This window comes from Ipomoea nil, unplaced genomic scaffold, assembly GCF_001879475.1.
Source record: "Ipomoea nil cultivar Tokyo-kokei standard unplaced genomic scaffold, Asagao_1.1 scaffold3192, whole genome shotgun sequence".
In the NCBI taxonomy this organism is placed as follows: domain Eukaryota; kingdom Viridiplantae; phylum Streptophyta; class Magnoliopsida; order Solanales; family Convolvulaceae; genus Ipomoea; species Ipomoea nil.
Window position 1 is genome coordinate 2,107,514 of NW_017619620.1, and position 26,458 is coordinate 2,133,971.

Consider the following 26,458-nt stretch of genomic DNA (forward strand, 5'->3'; position numbering starts at 1 on the left):
CGTGTGTTGTTGATCCATCTTTTGATTTTGTTCAACCAACTTTTCTCCAATAGTTTGACAAACAACATCACCGGATTCAGCAACTTTGGCAAATAAGGATGAAAAAATTTCATCTTCTTGATCACTTGTCTGCACAAAATTTTGAGGAGATCCGAAAGGACTCCTTCTCGGATCTGTGAGAACGGGTGTATCAACGAGTTGCATCCTTTCTTCTTCTTCAGGTAATTCGGCTTCTTGATTGAGATCACCAATCTCTTCTTCTAAGACTTCTGTTCTCGTGTAGTTGTCTGCAAATAAATCTTCATTTTCTAGAACAGGGTCCATGATAGACATTGTAGACTCGGTATGGTGTACTGGCAATACACTGGATAAATTCCCTGTGATTTGTTGTCTACTCTCAGTAGCAACTTCTACTGCAACTTCCACTGGTATATCTCTTCTTCTTTCTTCTGACACTTCTCCTCCTAATTCTTCTTGTACTGACACTTCAGCTTCATTTGATCCCACAATTTGTTCATTGCACTCCAGATTCACATTAATTGTTGTGGGGGTCAAATCAGATATTAATAAAGAAGCATCATGGACTTTCACAGGTATGTCCATATGATTTTCAGTGCTCATGATTGGTACATCAATGAGTGCCGTCCCTTCAGTTCTTTCATCAAAAATTTCATTATCCACAAGAGATGTATTACCTGGATAATGTTGTGTGTCATAGACTGACCTTTGTAGAGCTAATTGAAGTGAAATTTCATTCTGTCTTTCTTGTTCCGCTATACGGTCTTGAGCCGTACTACCTCCCTTTATTTGTGCTTTTCCTTTTTGTCTGGCTGCTTTTTCGTGTAGCTTCATGTGATAGACTTGATTTAAATCAATGTTGAGTGCATCTAGCATCACGTTCGTTCCGCACCATTCTAAGGAAAAATCTTCACTCCGTATTAAATCTGGGGTGATTTTTGACATGAAAGAATGATATCTTTCAAGTTTCCATTCCCTCCAAGTTTGCACCATTATTAATTCTCTTAGCAGCTCCGGATCATCTTGAATGAGAGCTGAGTCAAAGACTATAGGTCCTGCACTTCCTTCGGTTGCAGATTGACTCGAGAGCCTTCGTTGTAGATCATTAGAAACTTGCACATCAACTCCTGCAAATTCCATTCTTGTTGTATCATCAACTCTTTCGGCCAACATGTTTGGTTCGGCATATTTGAGTGGAACAACAGTCATAGCCGTACTAATGGCTTCTTGATCTCTTCCGGACTGATTACTTGATCCAATTTGATTACTTGAGGCTGAGATTGCTTTGCTGCTTCTCATTCTTGAGCTTTGAGGTGTCTTTGAACTTGTAGAACTCCCACCTTCTTGTCATTTTCTCTGGCTTGATCTTTTCCCAAAATTCGGGCTGAATTTTCTGAAGAGTACTCTGTAGATTCCAATATTTTTGTGCTTTCTCATTGGAATTGTTTTCTTCCTTAGCAGTTCTCCAATGATGAGACCATATCCAACATTTTGATACAAACGGTCCACCACAGCAGGTTTCTTCATTGGTTTGGCAGCTTGCACAAATATAATCATCTTCCTGTAGATAAATCTTGCCCATTTGAATTTTATTCCTTTCATAATGCCATCTATTAAGCACACTGTTGATGCGGTCAAATCTTTAGTACTTCCCAGTTTGTGTTCAAGAATCTTGTAAATCATGTCCACCAACATCTCATATTCAAACTTCAACAAGTTCTTATGAGCGGATACATCAGAGAAAATTGGAGCCGTAGGACCACGAATCTCGTTCCAAAAATTTTGAACAACATAGCTGTGAGATTCTGGCATTATCTGAGATTCAGGAAAGCTGAAGCACTTGTGTATATCATTCTCAGTGATCGAAACTTCTGATCCTCTAACTCTAGATTTAATTGAATCTTTTTCCACAACTGCATGTAGATAAAATTCGGCTACATCTTCTTCAAAGGTTCCAAAGTAGTTGTAGGTGAAGAAATCAAACAGTCCACAGTCTTTTAGAGCTTGAAGAATTTTCTCGGTCGTGTCCTTTTTGGTAGAACCTAGTTTGAAAAACTCAGGGTTGAGTACATCCCATTAGTCACTTGTTGCGAGAGGGCTAAGATATGATCGATTTGCTTTCTTCCAGATTGAGCCATGATGATCAGATTGGTTTTGAGAAGAAGGATAATTTTTAAGAGAGAGTTTTTTGATATTCTGAAGGTCTGAAAGAGTTTTTGAGAGATAAGTGAGGGGTTTATATGAGGAGGATGACTCGAAGGGGTTTTTCGAACTTAAGAGAGAGAGAGATGAGACTTCTCAATTGTACCCTTTGGTTGAGGTGTGTCGATTGGGTGAGTTTAGCATAGATGAGTCATCTGATAGATGGTGTTATGAGGATAGAGAAAATATCATCATTAGCAGACAAGAGCATTTAATGCTCACACCTCTTTAGAAATACCCAATGCACGTAAAGTGTAGAGGGTGGAGATTTGAAGAGACGCTTAGGAAGGATTTGGGTTCAGATCTCCTTGAGATTTGTTTATGGGGATCGATTAAGAGGGTGATTTTTCTGACAGGCGAGATGCGAGTGTCGATTAAGAGAGAGGGTAAATCTGTTTGGGAAGGATTTTGATTTGGGAGTGAATCAGTTTGGAAAGATTTGATCTAGGAGAGGATTATGGGGAGAGGTTTAGGTTGGGTGGAGGTTTAGAAAGGATAGGAGTTTATGGGTGGAGGTTTGATGCCCAATTAAACTCTGATTTTCCTCCTTTATCTCCTAATTTCCTTCTCAAAATCGTGTACCACAAATATAATCTCATTCAAACACTTCGTTAGTAGCATAAATCACTCCACAAATAATTAATCACACATACCAATATATATTAATCATATACACGGTAATTTCCAATAAAAACAAACAAATTTTGGAAACTAAAAAAATTAACACATATATTCCAAATTAATATTTAGAAACAACTTTATATAAATTTTACATGCAAATCAGATTCCAAAATATTTTAGAAACTAACAAATAATTTAACTTTTAGCTCAGGTTTCTAAAACATTTTAAAACAAATTATAACACATAAACCATATATGTACGAAACACATATATAAAGCAATAAACACACTAAATTAAATCTTTTAAAGCAAATTGCTCATGCAAACAAATTATTTAAATTATACAAACATGAACAAATACTTGTTGACTAAATAACACATTGAAACATGTAATTTTAAACAAATTGTCAAATAAATCACGAATTGCACATTTCATCAAATTAATTTGCATGGCATATGATCTCACATTAAATAACACATGCAAATACACAATTAAATTCGTAACACATATTGCAATTTTATTACACAAAAAATTTCGAATAGACAATTGCATATAAACACATGAAACAATTTATTCACGTAAAACAATTTATTTTGAGCACAAGTATCAATTAAAATAGAGAGATTAAGTCCAGTGATACTTAGCTCATTTCGATCATTCCCAACTCGTGCCTTAAGGTAGAAAATCTCGTTTTGCATAAAGGCTTCGTGAGAATATCAGCAACTTGGTTTTCCGTAGGGATATATTCGATCTTCAGATTTTTCTTTTCAACATGATCCCATATGAAGTGATGTCGAATGTCGATATGTTTGGTTCTTGAGTGAAGCACCGGATTGTGAGTGATAGCAATTGCACTAGTATTATCATAATAAATACTAACGTCATCACAATTTACTCCGTAATCCTTCATTTGTTGCTTCCTGCAGCAATGTATTCAGCCTCGGCAGTACTAGTTGTGATAGAATTTTGCTTTTTGCTGAACCAAGAAACAAGCCTTCCCCCCAGGAACTGGCATGTCCCGGAAGTGCTTTTTCTGTCTATTTTGCAACCTGCAAAATCCGCATCTGAAAAACCCGTTAGAGTAAAATCTGTACCTTTTGGATACCACAATCCAACATTGATTGTGCCTTTCAGATATCGTATGATCTTCTTTGTTGCGGTGAGGTGGCTTTCTTTTGGATTTGCTTGGAATCTTGCACACACTCCCACAACATAAGAAACGTCCGGCCTGCTTGCAGTAAGGTATAGAAGAGAACCAATCATTCCTCTATATTTTGTTTGATCGACATCCTTTCCATCTTCATCTTTGTCTAGCCTTATTGATGTGCTCATTGGAATTTTGATCGATGATTTTCCATCAAGGCCAAACTTCTTTATCAAGTCGCGGGTGTACTTTGCTTGATCGATGAATACTCATTCTTTCAGTTGTTTGACTTGTAAGCCCAAGAAGTAATTCAATTCACCCATCATGCTCATTTCGAATTTATTCTGCATAAGCTTCGAAAATTTCTCACACAAAGAATTGTTAGTGCTTCCAAAAATAATATCATCAACATATATTTGCACTAATAAAATATGATCACCATCTTGAATTCTAAATAGAGTTTTGTCAACAAGGCCTTTGGTGAATCCACAGCTTATCAAGAACATTGACAAAGTATCATACCAAGCTCGAGCTGCTTGTTTCAACCCATACAATGCCTTTTTAATTTTGTAGACTTTAGCACCTTCGCCTTTTACCTCAAAATCCGGGGGATGTTCAACATAAACTTCTTCTTCGAGTAGACCATTCAAGAATGCGCTTTTGACGTCCATTTGATAAACGGTGAAATCTTTGTGTGCGGCGTAGGCTAGGAAAATTCTTATTGCTTCGAGTCGGGCTACTGGTGCAAAAGTTTCATCAAAATCTATTCCTTCTTCTTGAGAGTATCCTTTTGCAACAAGCCTTGCTTTATTCCTAACAATCACGCCTTCTTCGTTTGCTTTGTTCCGGAAGACCCATTTGGTTCCTACAACGTTGTGGTTCGCGGTCTTGGAACAAGTTCCCAAACATCATTTTTTTTTTTGAATTGATCGAGCTCTTCTTGCATAGCATTTATGCAATCCAGATCATTTAGAGCTTCGTCAACTTCTTTTGGTTCAATTTGAGATAGATAACACGTGAACAATGCTTCCATGGTAAATGATCTTGTTTTCACGCCTTCATGAATATTCCCAATAATTAATTCTGGAGGGTGATTTTTGAGCCATCTTAAATCTGGTTCAAATGGGTGCATGGTACTAGGTGGATCCATTTGTTGTGTACTGGAAGAGTTGGTTCGAATTTCCACATTTAATTCATTTTGGAATTGACCACCAACTTCACTAGTAACTTGATCACTAATTGGATCACCAACCTCAACCCGTACTGCATCTCCATTTTCACATGCTGCTTCACCTCCAAAATTATTATTAAAAGAATTTCCAACTTCTTCTGGATGAGGGATGGGATTTTCTAGAGAATTAATTTCCAACTCATCCATTCCCTGCAAAACATCATCTTCAAACGTATCATTAGTATCACAAAAATTAATATGACACTTGTTACCATTTTGTTCGAATTCTTCGCCCAGAGCGCCATTATTGATTTGTGATTTTTCATCAAACACCACGTGTATGGATTCTTCAACCACCATTGATCTTTTATTCAAAACTCTGAATGCCTTGCTGGTAGTCGAATATCCTAGAAAAATTCCTTCATCTGCACGCTCATCAAAAGCTTTTAGATGCAATTTATCATTAATATGAATAAAACATTTGCATCCAAAAATATGAAAATAACCAATATTTGGTTTTCTCCCTTTATATAGCTCGTATGGCATCTTCTTGTACTGCTTATGGATCATGCTTCGATTTTGCGTGTAGCAAGCAGTGTTGATAGCTTCCGCCCAATATCGTTTCGGGAGACCGGCAGCACTAATGATCACTCGTGCGACTTCTTTGAGCGTCTAATTTCTTCTTTCGGCAACACCGTTTTGTTGCGGTGTTCTTGCGGCAGATAATTGATGAGAAATTCCATGTGAATTGCAAAAAGCTTGTATAACTCCATTCACGAACTCGGTTCCGCAATCAGTTCGTATTTTAGATATTTGCAATTCTTTCTCATTTTGTAGTTGCTTCAACAGCTTCGGTAAAACTTGCTCAACTTCATTTATCTTCTTGAGAAACACGGTCCAAGTGTACCTAGAAAAATCATCAACAACAACGAGAGTATATTTCTTACCACTTACACTTATTGGATCAACCAGTCCAAATAAGTCCATATGTAGTAAGCTTAGCGGTCTTGACGTTGACTCGTGTGTCTTTGATTTGAATGATGATTTTATTTGCTTTCCGCGTTGGCATGCATCACACACTTGGTCTGTAACACCCCCATTTCTTAAACTACATAAACTGTCGAAAATACGTACAATTTTCTTTTTTTTTTTTGTTGTTGAAAACATATATAATTGCGGAAGCAAAATAAAACCAAAAGAAACGGAGAGTGCTACCGCCACGTTCAGGAATTTCTCTTATACCCAAAACGCTAAGGCCAAAAACAGCTAACTAAAACAACTCAATGTATGAACTAGTACATGAACAACTAACAATTCAACTGTCTAACTAATAAATGATATCTCTAGGTGGTTCGCTCATTCTCATGCCCAATGCTAATACAAGAGTTCCTGCAAAAACAATTAAAGAATAGAAAACAAAGAAACACACAAATTCAGCATTAAGCTTGTAAGATCTACTTCACCCCGTAAAACATATTTGCACATAGCACATAGGAGCAGATAATTGGCATATAGCATACACCCTTTAAACATTTAATCTTTTATTACCAATAGAGCATAATCATATAGAACATAACTCAAATATGAAATACTCAGAATTTCCAACAACCATAATTTCCCAACAATACTCATAATTTTTAATAACAAATCAGTAGTTCTCACAATGGATATTTAGGAACCTTTCAAAAGTAATATATTTTTTTCCAACATGGAGGAACACCAATCCCAATGCAATGGGCAGGGTCTTGTTTCATCAAGCCCTAGTGAACAGTAATCACCATACTGGACACTACACAAAATCCCATTCAATCTCAAATAATGGGCAGGGTCTTAATTACTTAAGCCCTAGTGAACAGTAATCACTCTACTGAACACTACGCAAAAATTCCATTTAAACCAACCAAATGATGGGCAGGGTCTTATTCAATAAGCCCTAGTGAACAGTACTCACTCAATTGAACACTACGCAAATATCCCATATAAGTGGAACAGAACTAATACCTTAAGTGTGCACACCCCCAATGGGTTTCCAAGCCCAATGGGTAGTAACTAGTCCTAGTAGCCAGGATACGTTTCTACTGACTACTACTCAACAGGGTAAATACCCTAGTGGTAGACTCCGCTAACCACTCCTCAAAACAACAGGACTAAATGTCCTAGTGAGACAGGATATGTTTCTACTGCTCACTCCACAAAACAACAGAGAGTTTTTAAGCTCCCTAGTGAGTCGATATATTCAACCGCTCACTCCACAACAAACTGGGTCATAACCCAAGTATCCAAAATTTCACAACAGGATACTACACAAGTCTTAAGAATCAATTTCCTTTATCCTCAATCTTTATAAAAGTGACAACATTACTGATATTTCTCAAGCAAACAAATTCTCAACACCTCAAATAAGGAACCGACAGAAATTTTTAGAAGGTATGACCTATATTGCAAAATTTATAGAAATATATTGGTAACACATTTTCAGATGAAATTTTCCAGATACAAGGTACAGTGAGTCTAGATTATACAAAAAAAATTTCAAATCAATCCAAGGTCTAAAAGTATTTTTCCCGAATTATTTCCCAACACTGCGCCAGACAGAAATTGAACTGGCAGCACACTGCCTCCACTTTACGAAATTTTTCAGGAAAAATCGAAACATATTTTTAACCAAAAATTTTTACAAACATCAATTATAACAAGTCTAGGTTCTCCATAAAAAGTTTCAAGCAAAAAGAAGTTTAGGAAGCAATTTTCACGAATTTTTCTTTCCAGCTGCGCCAGTCAGAATTTTCTCAGGCAATATTCAGATTGAGTACAATTTTTCCTTTTAAATCACCATAAAATCACCATATCACATATTAAGGGATTCCAAAACATCTAAACGCACATGTCTACTCACACAATATAATAAAATAACTTCCCACGTTAATTATCACAAATTCATTAAAATCATGAATCACATAAACAATTAGAAAAATCAATTTTTGATTTGGGGTAAAAGGATTTTAGTGAACATAAATCTTACCTCTAATAATGCCCAAAAGCAATCACCTAAGCTTGATGATCTTGACATCTAATTCTTGAAATTAATTGATAAGAAGAAACTGCTAGGGTTTTATTTTTGTTTGGGAGAAAGGAGGGATTGTCGACAGAGAGAGATAGAAAAATATATTGAATTAGGTTATCTGGAACAATATGACTACTACTTAAACACTTAACTAATAAATTGTATTATAAATAATAATTCTAGTTGTAGGAGACTACAATACCTAAAAACTTAATATAATATTAATATACTTATTAGCCTACTAGTACTTAACATATATACATACGTAACACATATATAAATAAATAATTATTAGCCATAATACACCGTTTAGAAATAAAAGAGTAGCAGTAGTAGACTAGTTTAAATAGTTTTGGGTCACATAAAATAATATAATTACAGACCATATAGTAAAAATATTTTATTTAACATAATATCTATTTTATAAAATTTTATTTAGAATAATAATATTTATAACAAAATACTCAAATAACCGGGGTATCACAATCTACCCTCCTTAAAGATGCTTCGTCCCCGAAGCATAACGACAGAAAAATACCGGGTATTACAATCTTACCCCCTTAAAAGATGCTTTACTTGAAGCCTTCAACTAGATTCTTCTTTGCAAGCTGATTGATAGTTTTGAAGTTTAAGTGGTTGAGCTTTCTGTGCCATTCCCAATTAGCTTCATTCGAATTTCTGGCCATTAAGCACACTGAATCTTTGCTTGTACTCCAATCAACAACATACATGTTCTTTCGCCTTTTTCCAGATAGAACAATCTCATTTGTGAGCTCATTTTTTATTAGGCAATTATCTTTAGAAAATTCTACAAGATAGCCTTTATCACAAAATTGACTAGTGCTCAACAAATTGAATTTTAAGCCTTCAACGAAAGAAACATCTTCAATCTTTACTCGATTTTTCTTGATCGTGCCAATTCCTTTTGTGATTCCATAATTTTGATTTCCACCGAATATAACTTTTGGTCCATCGATTTCTTTGAAATTCACTAGATATGATTTATTTCTAGTCATGTGGCGTGAGCAACCACTATCGATGTACCAAACATCCTGCAAAAAAGATTAATTAACTTTAGGTACCCATACTTGCTTGGATCCTTTACTGTTAGTGATTTTTGGTAACCAAACCCACCTTGATCATATTGAATTAAGATGAGGCTATTTGTAACCATTTGAGACATGATAATCATAACTCACTTTTGAAAATATTTTTGGCGCCGGATTTTGAAAAACATTTTTATATTTTGGCACCTAGGGAGAAGATTGTTGCTTTGGTCTATAAAAAGCATTACATCTATTGCATAACCAATCCTTTTGAGTGGGATAAAATCTCCCAACTCTATTTCTAGAAAAGCTTCCCTCTTTTCTATGAAATCTTTTTGCACTTGACTCTTTGGCATATCTTTGCTTGAAGAATTTTTGTTACTTTGACGTATTGTAGATTTGTTTCGGCCTTTCAACATTCAACTTTGCTTTTTCATGATAGCCAAGTCCTTTTCTCATTGTGCTATTCTGACTTTTAACAAATTTTACCACTTGAACTTTATTATTTAAAGTCGCAGTAGAATTAGTCAGATTTTGAGGGGTTTGAGAACATGTGGAGTCATAACCGATTCCGGTTCTATCTCCTGATGGCTTTTGCATGCTCACCATTTTATCTATAATTTTAGACGAATTAGTGAACGTAGCAATGGTTGCCCGAAGGTTATATTCTCTAACCTCTCTTGCTTTACACTCTTCCTGAAGATGAATATTTTCATTCTTCAATTTACTCACTTCAAGTAAAGCATCTTGCAATTTTTTATTCATTTCTTCTTTTTCAAGAATTAGAATATTATTGCGCTTCTTGAGTTGAGGATGAGTGAGCATAATCTCTTGACATTCTCGCATTAGACTATCAATAGATTCACGAGAAAAAGAAGAATTAACAGAATTGAAAGAATTAGATGTTACCTCTTCTTCCTCTGCTTCAAGAGCCATAAAACAATCTTCACTTGTACTCAACTCAATTGATTTGCATACTAGCGTCGTATCATCATCCGAACATGAACTTTCATCACTTGATGATGAATCCTCGGAATCATCATTTTCGTTTGGTTTGTTGCTAACGAGAGCTTTTCTTTTGTCGCGCTTGAACCTTTTGCTTTCGGATTTGTTTGGCGTAGATTCAACATTTTTGCCTTGATACTTGCTGACGATCGGATATGGACAATTTATCTTAAAATGTCCGGGTTTGCGGCTATTGTAGCATAAGTCCTTGTTTTCTTCGACTTTTTCTTCATATGTCGTGCGAGGAGAGAATTTTTGATTTCCACTCGGAGCATTTTTGTTGTCTCTTCTTCGCATAAACCTTCTAAACTTTTTAACAAAAAGCGCAAACTGTTCGTCAGTCATAAAATCAACATTATTTTCTACTGACCTGGAGGTTGACGGTTGTTCGGCCATTAGAGCAGCATTTCGAGCTTCATGAACATCATCATCTTTGGCCTTCATTTCGAACTCATATGCTTTTAGATCACTAAATAATTTGTCTATAGACAACATTCTTAGATCTCGGTGATCGTGCATAGCCGTAACCTTCATATCCCATGCAGATGGTAAGCCTCGTAGGATTTTGAGATTAATTTCTTTTTGGCTAATATTTTTGCCAAGATCACTAATCTCTCCAAGAACTTTGATCATTCGAGCTTCCATGTCTGCAACACTTCCATTTGAGAGCATTTTGAAATCTTCAAACTTCTTCATGGCGATTGTGAGCTTATTGTCTTTTTCTTGTTCATCTCCTTCGCCAATCTTGATGAGAGTTTTCCATATTTCTTTACAATTAGCACACTTTCGGAATTTCGGAAATATTGTATCATCTACAGCTTTGAATAGAATATCCTTGGCAATATTGTCAAGATTATTCCGCGTTCTATCATCCGATGTCCATTCCGGTTTTGGCTTTTGTACGTACTGTGGAGCATCCGGGGATATAACAAATGCCGTATTGACTTTTAATATTTCGATAGGGCCAGTGGAAACAACTTCCCACATTTCATCGTGTAAAGCCGATAAGTGTACCTGCATACGAACTTTCCAATCATCAAATTTATCAAGTGAGAATAATAGATTTTGAGCTAAATCTTTCTTCATCATCATCACGAGAGATATGAAAGATTAATCCAATCACACACTTTGTAGAATGGATCAGCCTAGCAGTCAAAAACAGTTGACCTAATTAGGCAACGTGTTTTAATACCAAAGGTTGGTATAAACTGACTCAAATAGGCTACAAGCTCTATACCAATTGTTGGTCCCAAAAGAGGTAAGGTGAAAGTCTAGAGGGGGGGGGGGGGGTTGAATAGACTTTCAAACTTTTTCGCACAGCACAACAATTGGTAAGCCAGAGATAAACCAAAACTCTTAACTAGATTGTTAGAGTATGGTGCACAGCGGAAATAATTAAACATAAAGTGTGTGTGAAATTGTGTGAGCAGTATATCTCGTGTAGAGCAATTATTTAAAGAGCAGTAAGTAAAGAAAGCAGTAAAGAACACAAGACAATTATAGTGGTTCGCGAGGTGGTGTAATCCTCCTACTCCACTTGCTCTTATCTCCAAGAGCAATTCACTATATCCACCACTTCTTGGTTCCAAGATACAATGAATTTCCGTGATCTAGTGCTTTGATCACAAAGCCCGCACTAATCACGCCCAGTGACACCACACTGCTGCTTCGGGTTTCACGTCGCCGCGCTACTATCCCAGGATTTCACGACTCCGCGTTACTTTCCCCCGTCTTCCACACTTCGGTAGAAACGCATCCAGTGATCTAGTGCTTTGATCACAAAGCCCGCACTAATCACGCCCAGTGCCTCCGACACTGCTGCTTCGGATCTCACAGCTCCGTGTGACAATCCAGGATTTCACAGCTCCGTGCTACTTTCCTCCCTTCTCTTGTTTTGCTCCAAAACAAGTGTTGTCTTGCTTCCAACTTCGAGACTCTGCAGTTGATCTTCAATGATGCGCAGGTCTCTTTGATGAAGATAAAACACTCTGGAATGATTTCTCTTGAATGATCTGAGTGTTTTCTCTCTTTGAGTGTATCAAGTAAAGCACTTGATTTTTATGCTCTGCTTTGCTCTATTTAAGAACTCTCAGAATATTTTTCTCTTGAAGCTCTTTGAGTTCTTTTTCTTTTCTCACTTCTCACTTGAAGATTTTTGGTATGCTCTGTACCAAATGAGATTTTAGCTCTTTGCTCGTATATCTTGCTCTATTGCTCTATTCGTTCCCCTGATCTTCAAGTCTTCATATCTTCATCATTTTATAGCTGGTAATGAGAATCTGTCCGTTGGAGAGAGACGATCTCATTTTTGAAATCTTGTATCTTTTGTCAGAGATCTTATCTTATCTTCTGCAAAGATGTCAGAAAGGATAAGCTAGCCGTTTGAGAGAGAGCTTCAACTCCATGTAAATGAGCTCCCAAACTTCATCTGATATTCCTCTGGTTTTACGTTGAGTGGGAATATCTGTGTGTAGAACGGTGTGTGTAGAACGGCTTCTCTGATTAGCTCTGAAGTGGTCCTTGTATCTTTGGGATTTAAATACTTCAAAATATTCTTCAATTTAATCCCATACTAGTTAAACTAGTATTTTTCCTTGTGAGAATATTTTCACTGTAAGTTCAACTTCATCTTCTTCATTCTCACGTCTGGGTGTTTTCAGACTTCAAACTGGCTTTGAACTTCCTCCCAATTTGAATTTCTCCTTTGTAATTGGCAGTTTTCAGGCACTTTGACCTGTAATACTTCCTCCCAGTTTGAATTTCTCCTTTTTCAGGCACTTTGACCTGTAATACTTCCTCCCAACGTAGTAAGTCAACAAAGCCCAAAGTAATCTCTCTTTCCCCTTCAAGTTTACCTACTACGGTACCCGCTACCCTGGCAAGTCTTTGTGAAAGAACTCCGATGAAAAAAAGAAGGCGTTAAGAGACCCTCCCCTAGACACTCTAAGATCCTTTTTCAAACCTGCTCCCATTTCGAGAACTGGCTTTGAACTTTTTCTCCTTTGTAATTGGCTCCCCGTTTCCCAAATTAGCTCCCGACTTCTCGGGGTATTGAATTTCATCTCAATTCCTGACTCCCAACTTGAATTGATTCCCACACTTGTAATTTACAAACTAGAAACTAGCGCCCAACTCCATCAGACTTAATTAATTTTAGCTTCTCAAATTTTACCTTGTAAAGTTGTTGATGGTGAGATTTGAACTTGAGCCATTTTGCATAATAAATCAGGCATCTTCCACTTCGTCTGTACAGCTTATTAGTTAAATCTCCAATCATATTTGATGTACTCCTTTCTTTCCATAGATGCTTGATCTCCAAGTCCAATTCATGCAATCTTCCAAATTTAATTCTGGGATATCTCTTTGAGTAGCATTGACGTGATTTTCATATCATTCAACTTCTTCTTCAATTTGTCATTTTCTCCAGACAAATTCTTGATTTTCGGCTTGATATCTTCTTCTACTATTTTCATGCATCTTCCTATGTTTTTCTCTTTTGCAATTTAAATAATTTCCCGATCATTGTCTTAGACTCTACTAGACCTATAAAATAAAATTGGGGGATCTACAAATACATATTTGGCATATAAAAACCATTACAATTTATTCCTAACAGCTGACCCCTTGATATTGGCATAGAGGTGCGGATCATTGAATGGCACTGTGGCACCATCTTGATATGTTGGTGGTTGAAAGGTGGGTTCGTCGGTGGGGGCATGTAGTTTCCCGGAGGCATAAGGGGTGGGGATATAAGGGTGGCCTGGAGGTATAGGTTGGAACTGATATAAGGACGGAGGGGAATTATACGGTTGGAACTTGGTATAAGGTTGGAGGATGAATTGTGTGATTTGTTCACTACTTGCTAATTTATTGTATTGAATGCCTTAGTTGCCCCTACTCGTTATTTGCATGATTATCTGCATGTTATGTCTTGCGTTGCATGCTTAAGACGCATATTAGTTCTTATGATTATTCTATGATATTGAGTCTGTTAATATGCCTTTAGTCTTGATCTTGGATTTAAACTAGAGTCTCGTAAGTATATATGTATAACAGTTTCAAAATGAGATTCTTATATCTACCTATATTATACTTAACGCATTGGAGTGGGTTACCAGCATTATTCGCTGACGGTTGTTATGCCGAATGCTTTTCAGGTGATGAGCTTTAGCTTCGGAGCGCGCTAGTCAGAACCTTGGACTTAGCTTAGTTAGTTTTAGCTCAGTAGTTGGCCTACGTGCCTTGGGATTGTATTAAATATTGATTTGAGGATTTCTTATGCTTAGTTAGATTAGCCTGTACACCTAGTTTCTCAAACCTAGGTGTGGCATAAAACCCCGACTCTTATGAATAGTTTCATGCTCTAATTGGGATTCAATCATTGGATTCGCCTTTATTTTATAAGTTTTAAATACCTTGAATTTTAGGGGTGTTACAGTCTCATTGCGGCCATTTCTTGTCTACATTCCTGAATAATTTCTTGTTTCAGCAAAAGTCTACCATTTTTCAATTCCTGGATCGCCCTTGAAAACTTGTCATCCAATTCTCTTATCTTTGACTGATAAGGTCGCACATCGGTTTGGGAGATATGTGGTGGTCGGTAAAGTGCGTTGTTGTTTCCTCCAGATTGAGGGCTATAGGTGATTGAGCCCCTATCTCTACCTTGACCATAAGCAGGTATTCTGCCTCGTAAATTTTGGGTCTTCCATTGCGATGAGTCTCCTTGGTTCCATCCTTGGGTTGGCTTCCAACCGTAATTTCCTTGTTGTCCTTGAACATATACTAACTCATCCGTGTTTTCTGTAGCACTTGGTGATGTAAAGATGGTTGTATCATGTGCCCCACCACAGATATTACAATACAATGTGAGGGCCATACTCGGTTTATTCTTAGATTCCATCTTCTGGATCATTTCTTGTAACTTTTTAATTTCTCGGCTCATGGCCTCAACCTTCGCGCCTTCGTGTCTTGGGCTACGTTCCCAGATACTTCATACATCCCCGCTCTAGTGTCTCTCCTATTGTACCAGAAGGAAGTATTAGAAGAGATGCGTTCAATTAGCGCCTCAGCTTCTACGGGTGATGATGAAACAAATGCTCCGCTCGAAGACGAGTCCAAGAGCATTTTACTCTCATCGGTCTAACCTCCATAACACGAACTGATTACATCCAACGGGTGCAATAAATCGGGCGAACATTGTCTTCTCAATGTCTTGAATCTTCTCCACGCTTTACTTAGCGATTTAGTTGATCCTTGTCTAAAATCTTGCACTTGCTTCCGTACTTTCATCGTCTTTGTGTGTAACACCCCTAATTTTTAAAACATTTAAAAGCTTATATAAATAACACGATCTATCATTGAATGTCCAAACAGAGCGTAATCTATCCGTAAGAGTCGGGGTGCTATGTCACACCTAGGTTTGTGAACCTAGATGCACAGGCTAAACTACAAATCATGTGGAATCAATAAGTTAAATACAATCCAAGGCACGCATGCCATTGCTATTACTAGTACTAATTAAGCCAAAACTACAATTCCATCTAGCGCGCTCCTTAGCTAATGATCATTACCTGAAAAAAACATATCGTAGCAGCCGTCAGCGAATAATGCTGAGTAACCCACTCCCACGCGTTAAGTACAATATAGGTAGATATTGGAAAATCATTTTGAAACCGGAATACATATATAACCTAAGCAACTCTAGCTTTAAACCAAGATCAAGACTCAAGACACAACAACAAACTTGACACTATAGAACAATCATAAACACTATCATGTGTCCTAAGAACACAAGATAAGGCATAATAGGCAAGTAAGCTCATAAATTGCAATTAAAGGCAATAATGGGATCCAATAACAATCAATTAGCAAGTAACCATCAGAGCACACAATCCATCTTCCAACCTTATACCAAGTTCCAACCTTTACTCCTCTCCATCCTTATATCAGTTCCAACATGTACCTCCAGGCCACCCTTATCCCTTCGGGCAACTACATGGCCCCCATCGACATACCGCCAACAAGTCCACCAACATGGTAGCACCGAAGTTCCATTTGCATGATCCGTGCCTCTAGCACCACTACCAAGGGGTCAACGCATATAGCTCTGACATGGCACCGCGACGCTTATACCCTGACCCAAGCCTTTAGCCTGCAAGTCTAAGGGGTGGTCCGTGCCTTTAGCACGATAACTGAGCACTCGTTGTGCTATCCGCCAACAATTCATTTCCACCAATCACAATCTCATTATCATCGATCTCAACCATCATTGTGCAATGATCACAATACCCATCATCATTCAATCAAACAACATATAATCAACAATAACATCAAGGTATGATAACAACGATACACACTACACATAAATTCCTGGAACGACACTCAAAACATCATATGAGACTCATAAACATCGAACGGGGTACAACGGGGCACAACGGGACACGGAGAAACAACAAATGGGGGAAAACAACCGGTCGTGCCACCACTTTGCAGTGGGTGTGCCACGGGTGGAGGACCACCCGCCGGTGCCGGTCATGATTCCAGCGGGTGCCCGGTGGGCGGTCGATTGCCCGCCAACTGCCTGCTAGAATCGGGCTGCTCTTGCCGTGGGTAGGTGGCGGGTGTTCGTCTCCTCCCACCTACCCCCCACTGGTACGAAGGTAACTTTGGTTCGGTGTTCATTCGTGGAACCCAAAACCATGTCCAAACACATTCCAAAACGTATCAACAACCACACGGATTTGATTAACAATGATTTAACCAAGAATCATCCCAATTACATTCTAACACGATTCCTAAGCATGCCAAGACTCGACATCAATCACGTAACGGTTCAGGAGCATCCGGAACGTCAAGAATATCAATAAATCTATATGCAAAGCCCTAAAGACAAGTCCTAGACTAGAAGCAACACCTGAGGATGCATAAATCCACCCAAGAATACCAAAAACATCACAACACGAGATTCACGATATAAACCCTAGGGAAAAGCTCTAGACATAATTAAATACAAGATCAGACCAATAATCACACAGAGTCATCAAGAACATCAAGAATAACAAGAATTCATCGTATAAACCTAAAGACAAGCTCTAACAAGATAAACATACAAAATCACACAATCAATCATTCAATCGGAGCCAATCAATAAACAATAGCAAGGAAAATAGGTTTTGTAAGACATGGGTTACCTCTTAGTCCTTAATCGAATTACCTTGGATACTAAGGTTCTTCTCTAAGATCTCTTTCCAATTGATCCTCCCTAGGCTCGGTAGAGGGAATTATTTTGCTAGATTACCTGAGAGAATATTTCAGGTGGCAAAGCTATTCGTGGTAGGGTTTCTAAATGCTTTCTAATCCCCTATATATAGATTCAGGAATCCTAATTAGAATCTGAATAGTAAAGGCTCACTTTCCCTATCCCCAACGGGATTAAAGGCTGTGCTAGGGTAAGGGTTCATGGTCCATTGTGGACCATATTAATTAATTAAGGGAATTCTAGCCCAATTAAACCTTTTTAATTATATATTAACGGAATTAACTCCATAATTAATCTGGATTTGGAGGCCGTAACACAGGGTGTTACACCCTCCCCCCCCCTGTGAAGCTTCATCTCCGAAGCATAGACACAGGTCACTCCCCTTGTTCCCGGTTATGATGCAGTCTTATCGTCAAATTAGGGAAATGTAGGATATGTTTGTTTCCTAATAAGCGTAGGGTGGGGATTTGATCAAGTCAGAAGGCAAACAAGGATTGAGATTTAGGTGTACCTTGGTTTCCTGCTCCCGAGCTTGAAGCTCCGCGCGCACTAAGCATGGCCTCGATTGCCGACACTCTTCTGTCCATGGAGCTCATCGTGAGAATCAAGGACGAGAATCCTTCTTCCATGATCCGGTTTTGCCTCAAGAGCTGCATGAGGATACGCTCGTTGGTGGACCTCTTATCTCGGTCCCCCGCATTCCCCCATTCCCGTACAGGTTCCGGCTGGCTTAGCTCATCCTCTTCTTCTTGCTCCTCCTATTTCTCGATTTCTTGCACCGCTCGTTTCATTTTCTTGTTTGAGATCTCCAACTGTTCCACTAACATTCTCTGTTCGGTCGGGGGTTTCAAGCAAATCTCCTCGAGGGTAATGTATTGTCCCTCTCCGAAATGATAGATGTCGTTGCGGCGGAGGTTTTGAGCATTGAAAACCATCCCACTCATGGATCATCCCGTAGGGTAAACTGAACCGGTTACTAGATTTGCAGAACTCCATATGTTGAATTTGACCTTGTGCTTAAGAAAATAGGCAAATGTGCATTCTAGGCTTCCCACATCTTTGCTCTTGTTGTTAGTGGGTAACAGGCTATCTGACACAATCAAGACTAGTAGCTCTTGTTCTGCGGTTAACAGGTTCTTAATGGGCTTTGTGGCCGAAGTGAAACCGTCTTCTCTCCCCAACAAATAACTGAGGTAATCTTCGTAACCCACATCTCGGGTACTAATCCATGCTTTCCAGTCATAATCTGACATGCCCGTGGCGGTCAATTTCAAGAGCTTAGCGAGGCGGGCTTCAGATAGTGCTATCTCTTTGCCCCGGACCTTGGAGATGATCTCCAACTTGTCCCCGTGTTTTGTGGCTACCAAGTGGTGGTAAAAATCCTTCACCAATTCGGGGTACGTATCACCTTTTATGTGGAGGTACGTACCTAATAAACCTTGGAAATTTAGCATGTCAACCAATTCTTGGGAAAATTGGTCGGGTTCTAGTGCCTTACCTCCCTATACCGTGCCATTTTGATCGCACTTAACGCTTACAGCTTACGGTTCTCTCTATAGAAGTGGCATCAAAAGATTCAGATGTTTCTAGGTCGTGTTTGGAAAGATAGGTAAAGTTAAAACATGGAGTGAGAACCACCCCGAGTGTCGTACTCAATGAATGACAACTTCAAAGTTGAGTAATGGATTGGGTGAGATTGCTTTAACTTTGGGAAGCTCGATTCAAGGGGAAGAGTATAACTAATTGGTTGAGTAGCAAAAGAAATAGTGGCAAGCTTTGAAAAGTAGGAATAATAAGAGAGAGAAAAACGGATTAGGAATGTGTTACAATTTCATTGTGAGATGGGGTTTTCCCGGAATTGAGAGGTTGTGGTGAGTTGAATAACTTGTTACGGATCAAGAGGGATGTTGCTAATGCGTCGCCATTCACTGTAAAAAATGCCTCCCGTAATGAACAACGTCACCCAGGTGCCTGTAATTCTTACGAGGAAAACTTTCAAACACCTTGCCTACATTCCTTCCCGGGCTACCATCCTATCGGATTTAGGGCGGGAAATGTAGAGGATTAAGAGGCCTACCTCGGTTTAGCAATCTCTTGCCTAAACTGAGAGATCCAAACCCTCCAAGGACCAAGGAGTTGGCCCTACTCCAAAGACGTCACAAAAACCATCCTCCAACAACAAGATCAAAGCAACAATCATCAAACAACCACCACAATTATACAATCAAATCAACCCAAACATCACAATAGCAATTTACACCACAATCCTAATCCCTAGAAATTTAGCCAAGCATCATTAAATGGAAGATCAAGCAAATGCACAATAGGTGAAACACAAGATCACCCAAAATCCAAGCTAGATCCCTTCAATGGTGAATAGAAAGTGAAGATCCAAGGTGCAAACTGATATGAATCTAGTCCAAGATTCAAATAAGATGAGTACTGTCCCAAGAATTGCTCTCAATGTAAAGATAGAGATGGATCAAAATACCTTAAACCTCACGAGAAACCCTTTGTCTCGAATCCTCAAAGACTTGGAAGAATCACATGTAGCTTCAAGTACCTCGATGTTGCAATCTTCAATCAACTAGAGTCGGATCTAGTTTCCTTCGATTCAAGAACGAGTCCACGAACCTAAATCTAAGGTTGAAGAAAGTAAGATTGATTCGAGTCCACGAATCAATTTGCTAGTCGAGTCCATGACTAGCCACTAATTGACTCCACAATTAGCCATAAGGTTTCTTACACAAGTGTAAAGAAAAACTTAAGAATTTTATTGAATTAAAGCCTGTCTAAAACTGATATGGATGTGCCCTATTTATAGGTATAGGGCAGCATTGTAATCTAAATACAATGGGAAAAAGAGTCCTAAACCTAATCTAGAAAACAAGTAAATAGAGTTTTATTTAGAATAGGATTTAAGGAATCCTTTCTAAATACAACTAGTGTTTTCTCTTTTATGCCAAACAATTTAAATTAATGATGAACAAAAATAATAGGGCTGATTTGGGCCTAATTTAATCACCAAAATCAGCACTCAAACAATTATAAAAAAACCTTGAGTTATTCTTCATATTTTGCAAATGGGCTTGACTTGGATTTCCACCATCTTTGAACATCACCAATGAAGAGTTGCCTTAATTGTTTGGACTTGGGCCTTGTGATTGGCCCAATTAGTATTCTTAATGGATCTTCATATGTTGGGCCGCATCATCCTCCCCTTCTTGAAAATGATTCGACCTCGAATCTTGTAAGCATTGTCTTCGATCCATGATATCACTTGAAATTGGCCACTGTAATATTTTCCTCTATCGAATGGACTTATTATTGGTCTTTGTTGTTTCTTCCACCAATGATGTTTTAAGGTCGTCGTTATGGGCCTTGTGATGAGCCCACTATTTACCCTTTCTGGATTCCATGTGTACTGGTTCCTATTATTCTCCCATTCTTGAAAAGGATTCGTCCTCGAATCCAAATCTTCAGTGAAAGACAAAGTAGCAAGCTCACTTTCTGTTTTATCACGCTCATGGAACTTTTTCTTGGGATGCTTGACATGAGTCGCTCCAATCATCATCCTACAATCAACAAGTAAGGCAATTAAGTCTAATGACACATCAGGGAATTTAAACATTCTGGATGGTAATAATTCAACAAAATGAGACATTAAATTTATGCATCTTGTTTGAATTGTCAATAAGCACAAAATCTTTCCGCCTAGAGCTTAAGGCTAAACCAAACACAAAATCCATGAAAATATCAAGTAATGATTTAGATGCATTGTGGTGGTAAGTAGCACAATTATGAACATAAGATTCTACATCTTTTTTCTTCTTTGGCCAATGAAAATATCCATGCAAAACATCATCACTCTTTGGAAATTCAAATTGTCCCTTATGTGAATCAATAATTAAATCATTGCTCAAATCCAAGCAAAAAGTGCCAATCCCATTGACTTTGAACGAAAACCCCTTGAGCGAGTAGTATTTCACATAAGAAGTTTTCAAATGTGCCTTATAACTTCCCAGTGATTCCTTATCTCTATCAAATAAAGTTTTAGTAAAATCAAAATTAAGGAATCTCGGATGTATGGGCGCAAACAAATTTCTAACACATCTAGCAAGGAGCTCATTAATAGAAACATGACAAACAAATCTAGAGAATTTTAATGCATGCTTTTGAAATAAAAATGAGTAAATAGTTACTCCCCTTCTTTTCTCTTGCTTAATATCCTTTGTAGTTACCAAGAGATGTTGCACTTTGACACCTTGGGCTGGTCCTTTCCACTGTATCACTGATTGTGGACCCTTTGTTTGGCTACAAACCGAAATAGAAGATTGGAGTGGTGATTGCAATTCCAAACATGGAGGTTCCACTTTTCTCTCTTTGATTTCTTTCTTTGATGCTGGTTTGAGAGCTTGCATCAATGTCAATTGAATTTCTTCTACTTGTTTAAGATACAAACGAGGCAAGACATATGTAACTCCATTCATGTGAAACACATAAGTGTTCCTCATTCCATCATAACTTATTTTTCTGTCAAATTGCCATGGTCTACCTAACAAGATATGAGCATCCTGCATTAGGATATTATCACACAAGATTTCATCAGAGTAACTGTTAATAGATAAAGGAATAAGTGCCTGTTTGGTTACTCTAGCTTCTCTTACATCAGTTAACCATTGCAAACAATAAGGATTTGGATGATTAAGCAAAGGTAACTGGGGAAATTTAACCATAGCTGCACTAGCCACATTTGTGCAACTTCTAGAATCTATTACCATAGCACAAGCATTCTCTTTAATTGACCCTTTAGTACAAAATATATTTTCTCTTTGAGACTCATCTTCTTTTAAAGGGTGAACATTCAAAACCTCCTTAACAACAACAGTATGACTAGACTCACTAGCAACATATTTAGAATCAGAATCTAAAGGTATGAATGGTTCTCCCTCAACATGTTCATTGAGAGTTTCAAAATGGTCACATACCTCATCCTTAGACTTATATTCAAGACAAGAAGCAAAATTTTCAGATTGTTTTGTTATCTTAACTACCCTTTTGTTAGGGCAATCACGAGCTATGTGGCCTCTCCCATTACATCTATAACAAATCAATTCTCTATCATGTTGAGGCCTCACTGCCTCACTTACCTTTTCCTTACCTTTTTCTTGTGAATCATCTCTTGGAGGGGGATGTTCATCACGCCTTTTAGGGGTGGAACTTGTGTTGTTCCATCTTGATGCACCATTGTTGGACTTGTACAATTTCATCTCTTTGATTTTTGCCTCAGATTCACGTGCAGCATACAAGGCATCATAAAGGGTGTCATATCTCTGAATACTCATTCCACATCGAATTTCTAAGTTCAATCCATGTATGAAACGAGCAACAGTTTTTGTCTCTTCTTCATGTATGTCTCCCTGTTTAAGCAAAATATTTGTAGTTTGGTAGTACTCATCAACTGACTTTTTTCCTTGCACCGTTCCCTGCAATTTTCTTTCAAGATCATAGAAAAAAGATTTAGGACGAAAAGTTAGGCGCATATCTTCCCTCACTTGAACCCAAGATTCATAGGGAATAAAATTAGCAACTCTTTCTATATTTCTTTTTCGCCACCAAGATAATGCATACCCCTTAAAAGATGTAGCAACTATCCTAATTTTTGTAAGATCAGAATATTGCTTTAAATAAAAAGGAGTTTCAACAGCATTCTCCCATTCTATGTATTCGGTAGGTCCTTTCTCACCGGTGGAGTTAGGAATTTCATGTTTAATGTTTCCCAACTCCGCATTACGCTGCTGGATCCTTTGACATATAGGATCCACTCTTCCTACTGGTGGCAGGTGTCGCTCATCATTGTGTGGTGGTTGCACTTGCTGTGAGCGTTGCTCCAAATTATTCATTCATTTGAGTAACCCGTCTATCTTTTGTTCTAATGTCTGGGGAAAGTTTGGAACTTGATCAGCCATCTGTATAGGAAACAAAGTATCTAAAAAAAAAAAACAAGAAGATGTGTGAGTAATCACGTTAGTGAAGCCAAAAAGTTGGCTCGCTCCCTCACTATTCTCAGCTCGCAGGTAAGACGTGGATTATATGGCTCTGGGGGTGCACTACACACTCTTACAAATACACACTCCACTCGTGTATCGCTCAAGGTGGCAGATACTCTCACAAGCCTTTTTCCAAAAAGGAAAATTCTAGTCCGGAACTCAAGTTGGTATGGATTCAACCTCAAAGTTCAAGAAAACGTACCTTGGAAAACTTCACAAGCCTTTGAGAGTAAGGTGTATCGCGAGGTAGGTAATAAAATTGAGAGCAAGAAGCAAAGAAAAAGGACAATACAAGCAAAGAAACTAAGCAAGATTTGAAAGAAAAAAAGGAAACCAAAGAAGGAAGTATGACAGAAAGATATGCAAGACCAATATCAAAAGATAGAGACAAATAGAATATAAAAGAGGTTCACGTGTACCACAACCAATTAGGAATCTATCAAGAACTCCTTCAAAACTTATACTTTTCCCCTTCCTTGTCCCTCCAAAATTCTCCTACCAGCCAAATTCTTTCCCCAACCTTATTCTTCTTCTTTATAGCTTTCTCTTTTTTTTTTTGCTTTTTTTTTCAACTTTCTTGATTTTTTTTTTTGATAAGTAACCTCCAAATAATTACTGTAAATATCACCAAAAATTTCAGACCAAGTGGTTCCACACAAGCACTTCAAAACAGAATCAAGAATTTCAAGAATCACCCAGAAAAAAAGAAACGCTGCCCTTACTTCGAAGATCAATATCTCAATGACCGTAAGGAATTAGCAGGTGTATAATATATAAATAGAACGCCCAAGAAGAGATCTAAAACATATCAAAATTTCAGATAAAAATAACTGGTGGATCTCGAGATATAGGTCATTCTTTGAAACTGGTCACAGAACGCGGAAATCTGGACAGGGTGTGATTGCGACGTGATTGCGCGTAAATGCGCTTTGGATATAGCTAAGGGTGATATGGGGTTGTTTTCCTGACAGAATGTGTGATAATATGGTGCTTAGGAGGTGTGAGGTCTCGTTGATATTGGACGGGAAAAGGGAAAACACTTTTGGGATTGTTTTTCAAGAAACTGGAGAACATGTATCAAGATTCAAGAACACAATCAAGAATGCAAAAGAAAATTTTTTTTTTTGGGTTTTTTAAATGAATAAGACACGAAAAAAAGTAGTATGTAAGATAAGAACGAGATAAACCTAGGGAACCAAAGAAACCAAATTTCCAATGATAATGAGACAAACCTAGGCTCTGAATACCAAATTGATATGAATCTAGTCCAAGATTCAAATAAGATGAGTATTGTCCCAAGAATTGCTCTCAATGTAAAGATAGAGATGGATCAAAATACCTTAAACCTCACGAGAAACCCTTTGTCTCGAATCCTCAAAGACTTGGAAGAATCACATGTAGCTTCAAGTACCTCGATGTTGCAATCTTCAATCAACTAGAGTCGGATCTAGTTTCCTTCGATTCAAGAACGAGTCCACGAACCTAAATCTAAGGTTGAAGAAAGTAAGATTGATTCGAGTCCACGAATCAATTTGCTAGTCGAGTCCACGACTAGCCACTAATTGAGACCACAATTAGCCATAAGGTTTCTTACACAAGTGTAAAGAAAAACTTAAGAATTTTATTGAATTAAAGCCTGTCTAAAACTGATATGGATGTGCCTTATTTATAGGTATAGGGCAGCATTGTAATCTAAATACAATGGGAAAAAGAGTCCTAAACCTAATCTAGAAAACAAGTAAATAGAGTTTTATTTAGAATAGGATTTAAGGAATCCTTTCTAAATACAACTAGTGTTTTCTCTTTTATGCCAAACAATTTAAATTAATGATGACCAAAAATAATAGGGCTGATTTGGGCCTAATTTAATCACCAAAATCAGCACTCAAACAATTATAAAAAAGCCTTGAGTTATTCTTCATATTTTGCAAATGGGCTTGACTTGGATTTCCACCATCTTTGAACATCACCAATGAAGAGTTGCCTTAATTGTTTGGACTTGGGCCTTGTGATTGGCCCAATTAGTATTCTTAATGGATCTTCATATGTTGGGCCGCATCATCCTCCCCTTCTTGAAAATGATTCGACCTCGAATCTTGTAAGCATTGTCTTCGATCCATGATATCACTTGAAATTGGCCACTATAATATTTTCCTCTATCGAATGGACTTATTATTGGTCTTTGTTGTTTCTTCCACCAATGATGTTTTAAGGTCGTCGTTATGGGCCTTGTGATGAGCCCACTATTTACCCTTTCTGGATTCCATGTGTACTGGTTCCTATTACAAACCCCTCCAAATCTCCAAATCCTTGTACAATTCAAGCAAAACTGGATAGGATCTAGTGAAGGAAAAGTAGATCTAGGCTAGATCTAGATTCTCTCTCTAAGAAAATGAAGAACCCTAATCTAAAATTGTCTCTCCTCACAAAGATGATCTAAACAAAATTGTGTAACTTCTCCAAAAATCCTACTTGCAAATCTGATTTTCGCCCCCTAAATACCAAGCCTCCATTCGGCACCCTATTTACGCACGGCGTCACGCTCTAAATCCCGTTCACACGGCCTCTCACGCCGTGAAGAGGGGCGGGAATGGAAAATAATTCCCATTCCGTCCTTCTCTCGTGCGTAGTCTCGATGTGTCCGGTCCTCGTTCGCGCGCTTTTCTCGGCTTCGCTCGTTTTGTCATTTTTATCACGTTTTTTGTCCAAAAATACCTAAAGATGTATAAAATACAATCGGGAAGGTATTTCCGTGCTAAACTGTAGTTTTAAGATATTTTACTCTAAAGCGAAAGATTTTTATATGAAAATACGTACATAACTCCTATAAAAAAGCTCCTAGAAATTGTTGCACTGCACTATGCTCACTTCCCAGGGG

The 26,458-nt window shown here is 38.0% G+C and overlaps 1 long non-coding RNA gene across 1 annotated transcript; it reads right to left on the reverse strand.

Moving 5' to 3' along the window:
• On the reverse strand, positions 1–26,177 carry LOC109168185. Its single transcript, XR_002052009.1, has 4 exons — positions 26,142–26,177; positions 13,077–13,206; positions 10,696–10,703; positions 1–39 (listed from the first exon to the last, which is right to left on the reverse strand). It is a non-coding gene; the product is annotated as an uncharacterized LOC109168185 (long non-coding RNA).
• Positions 26,178–26,458: the final 281 nt, after the last annotated feature.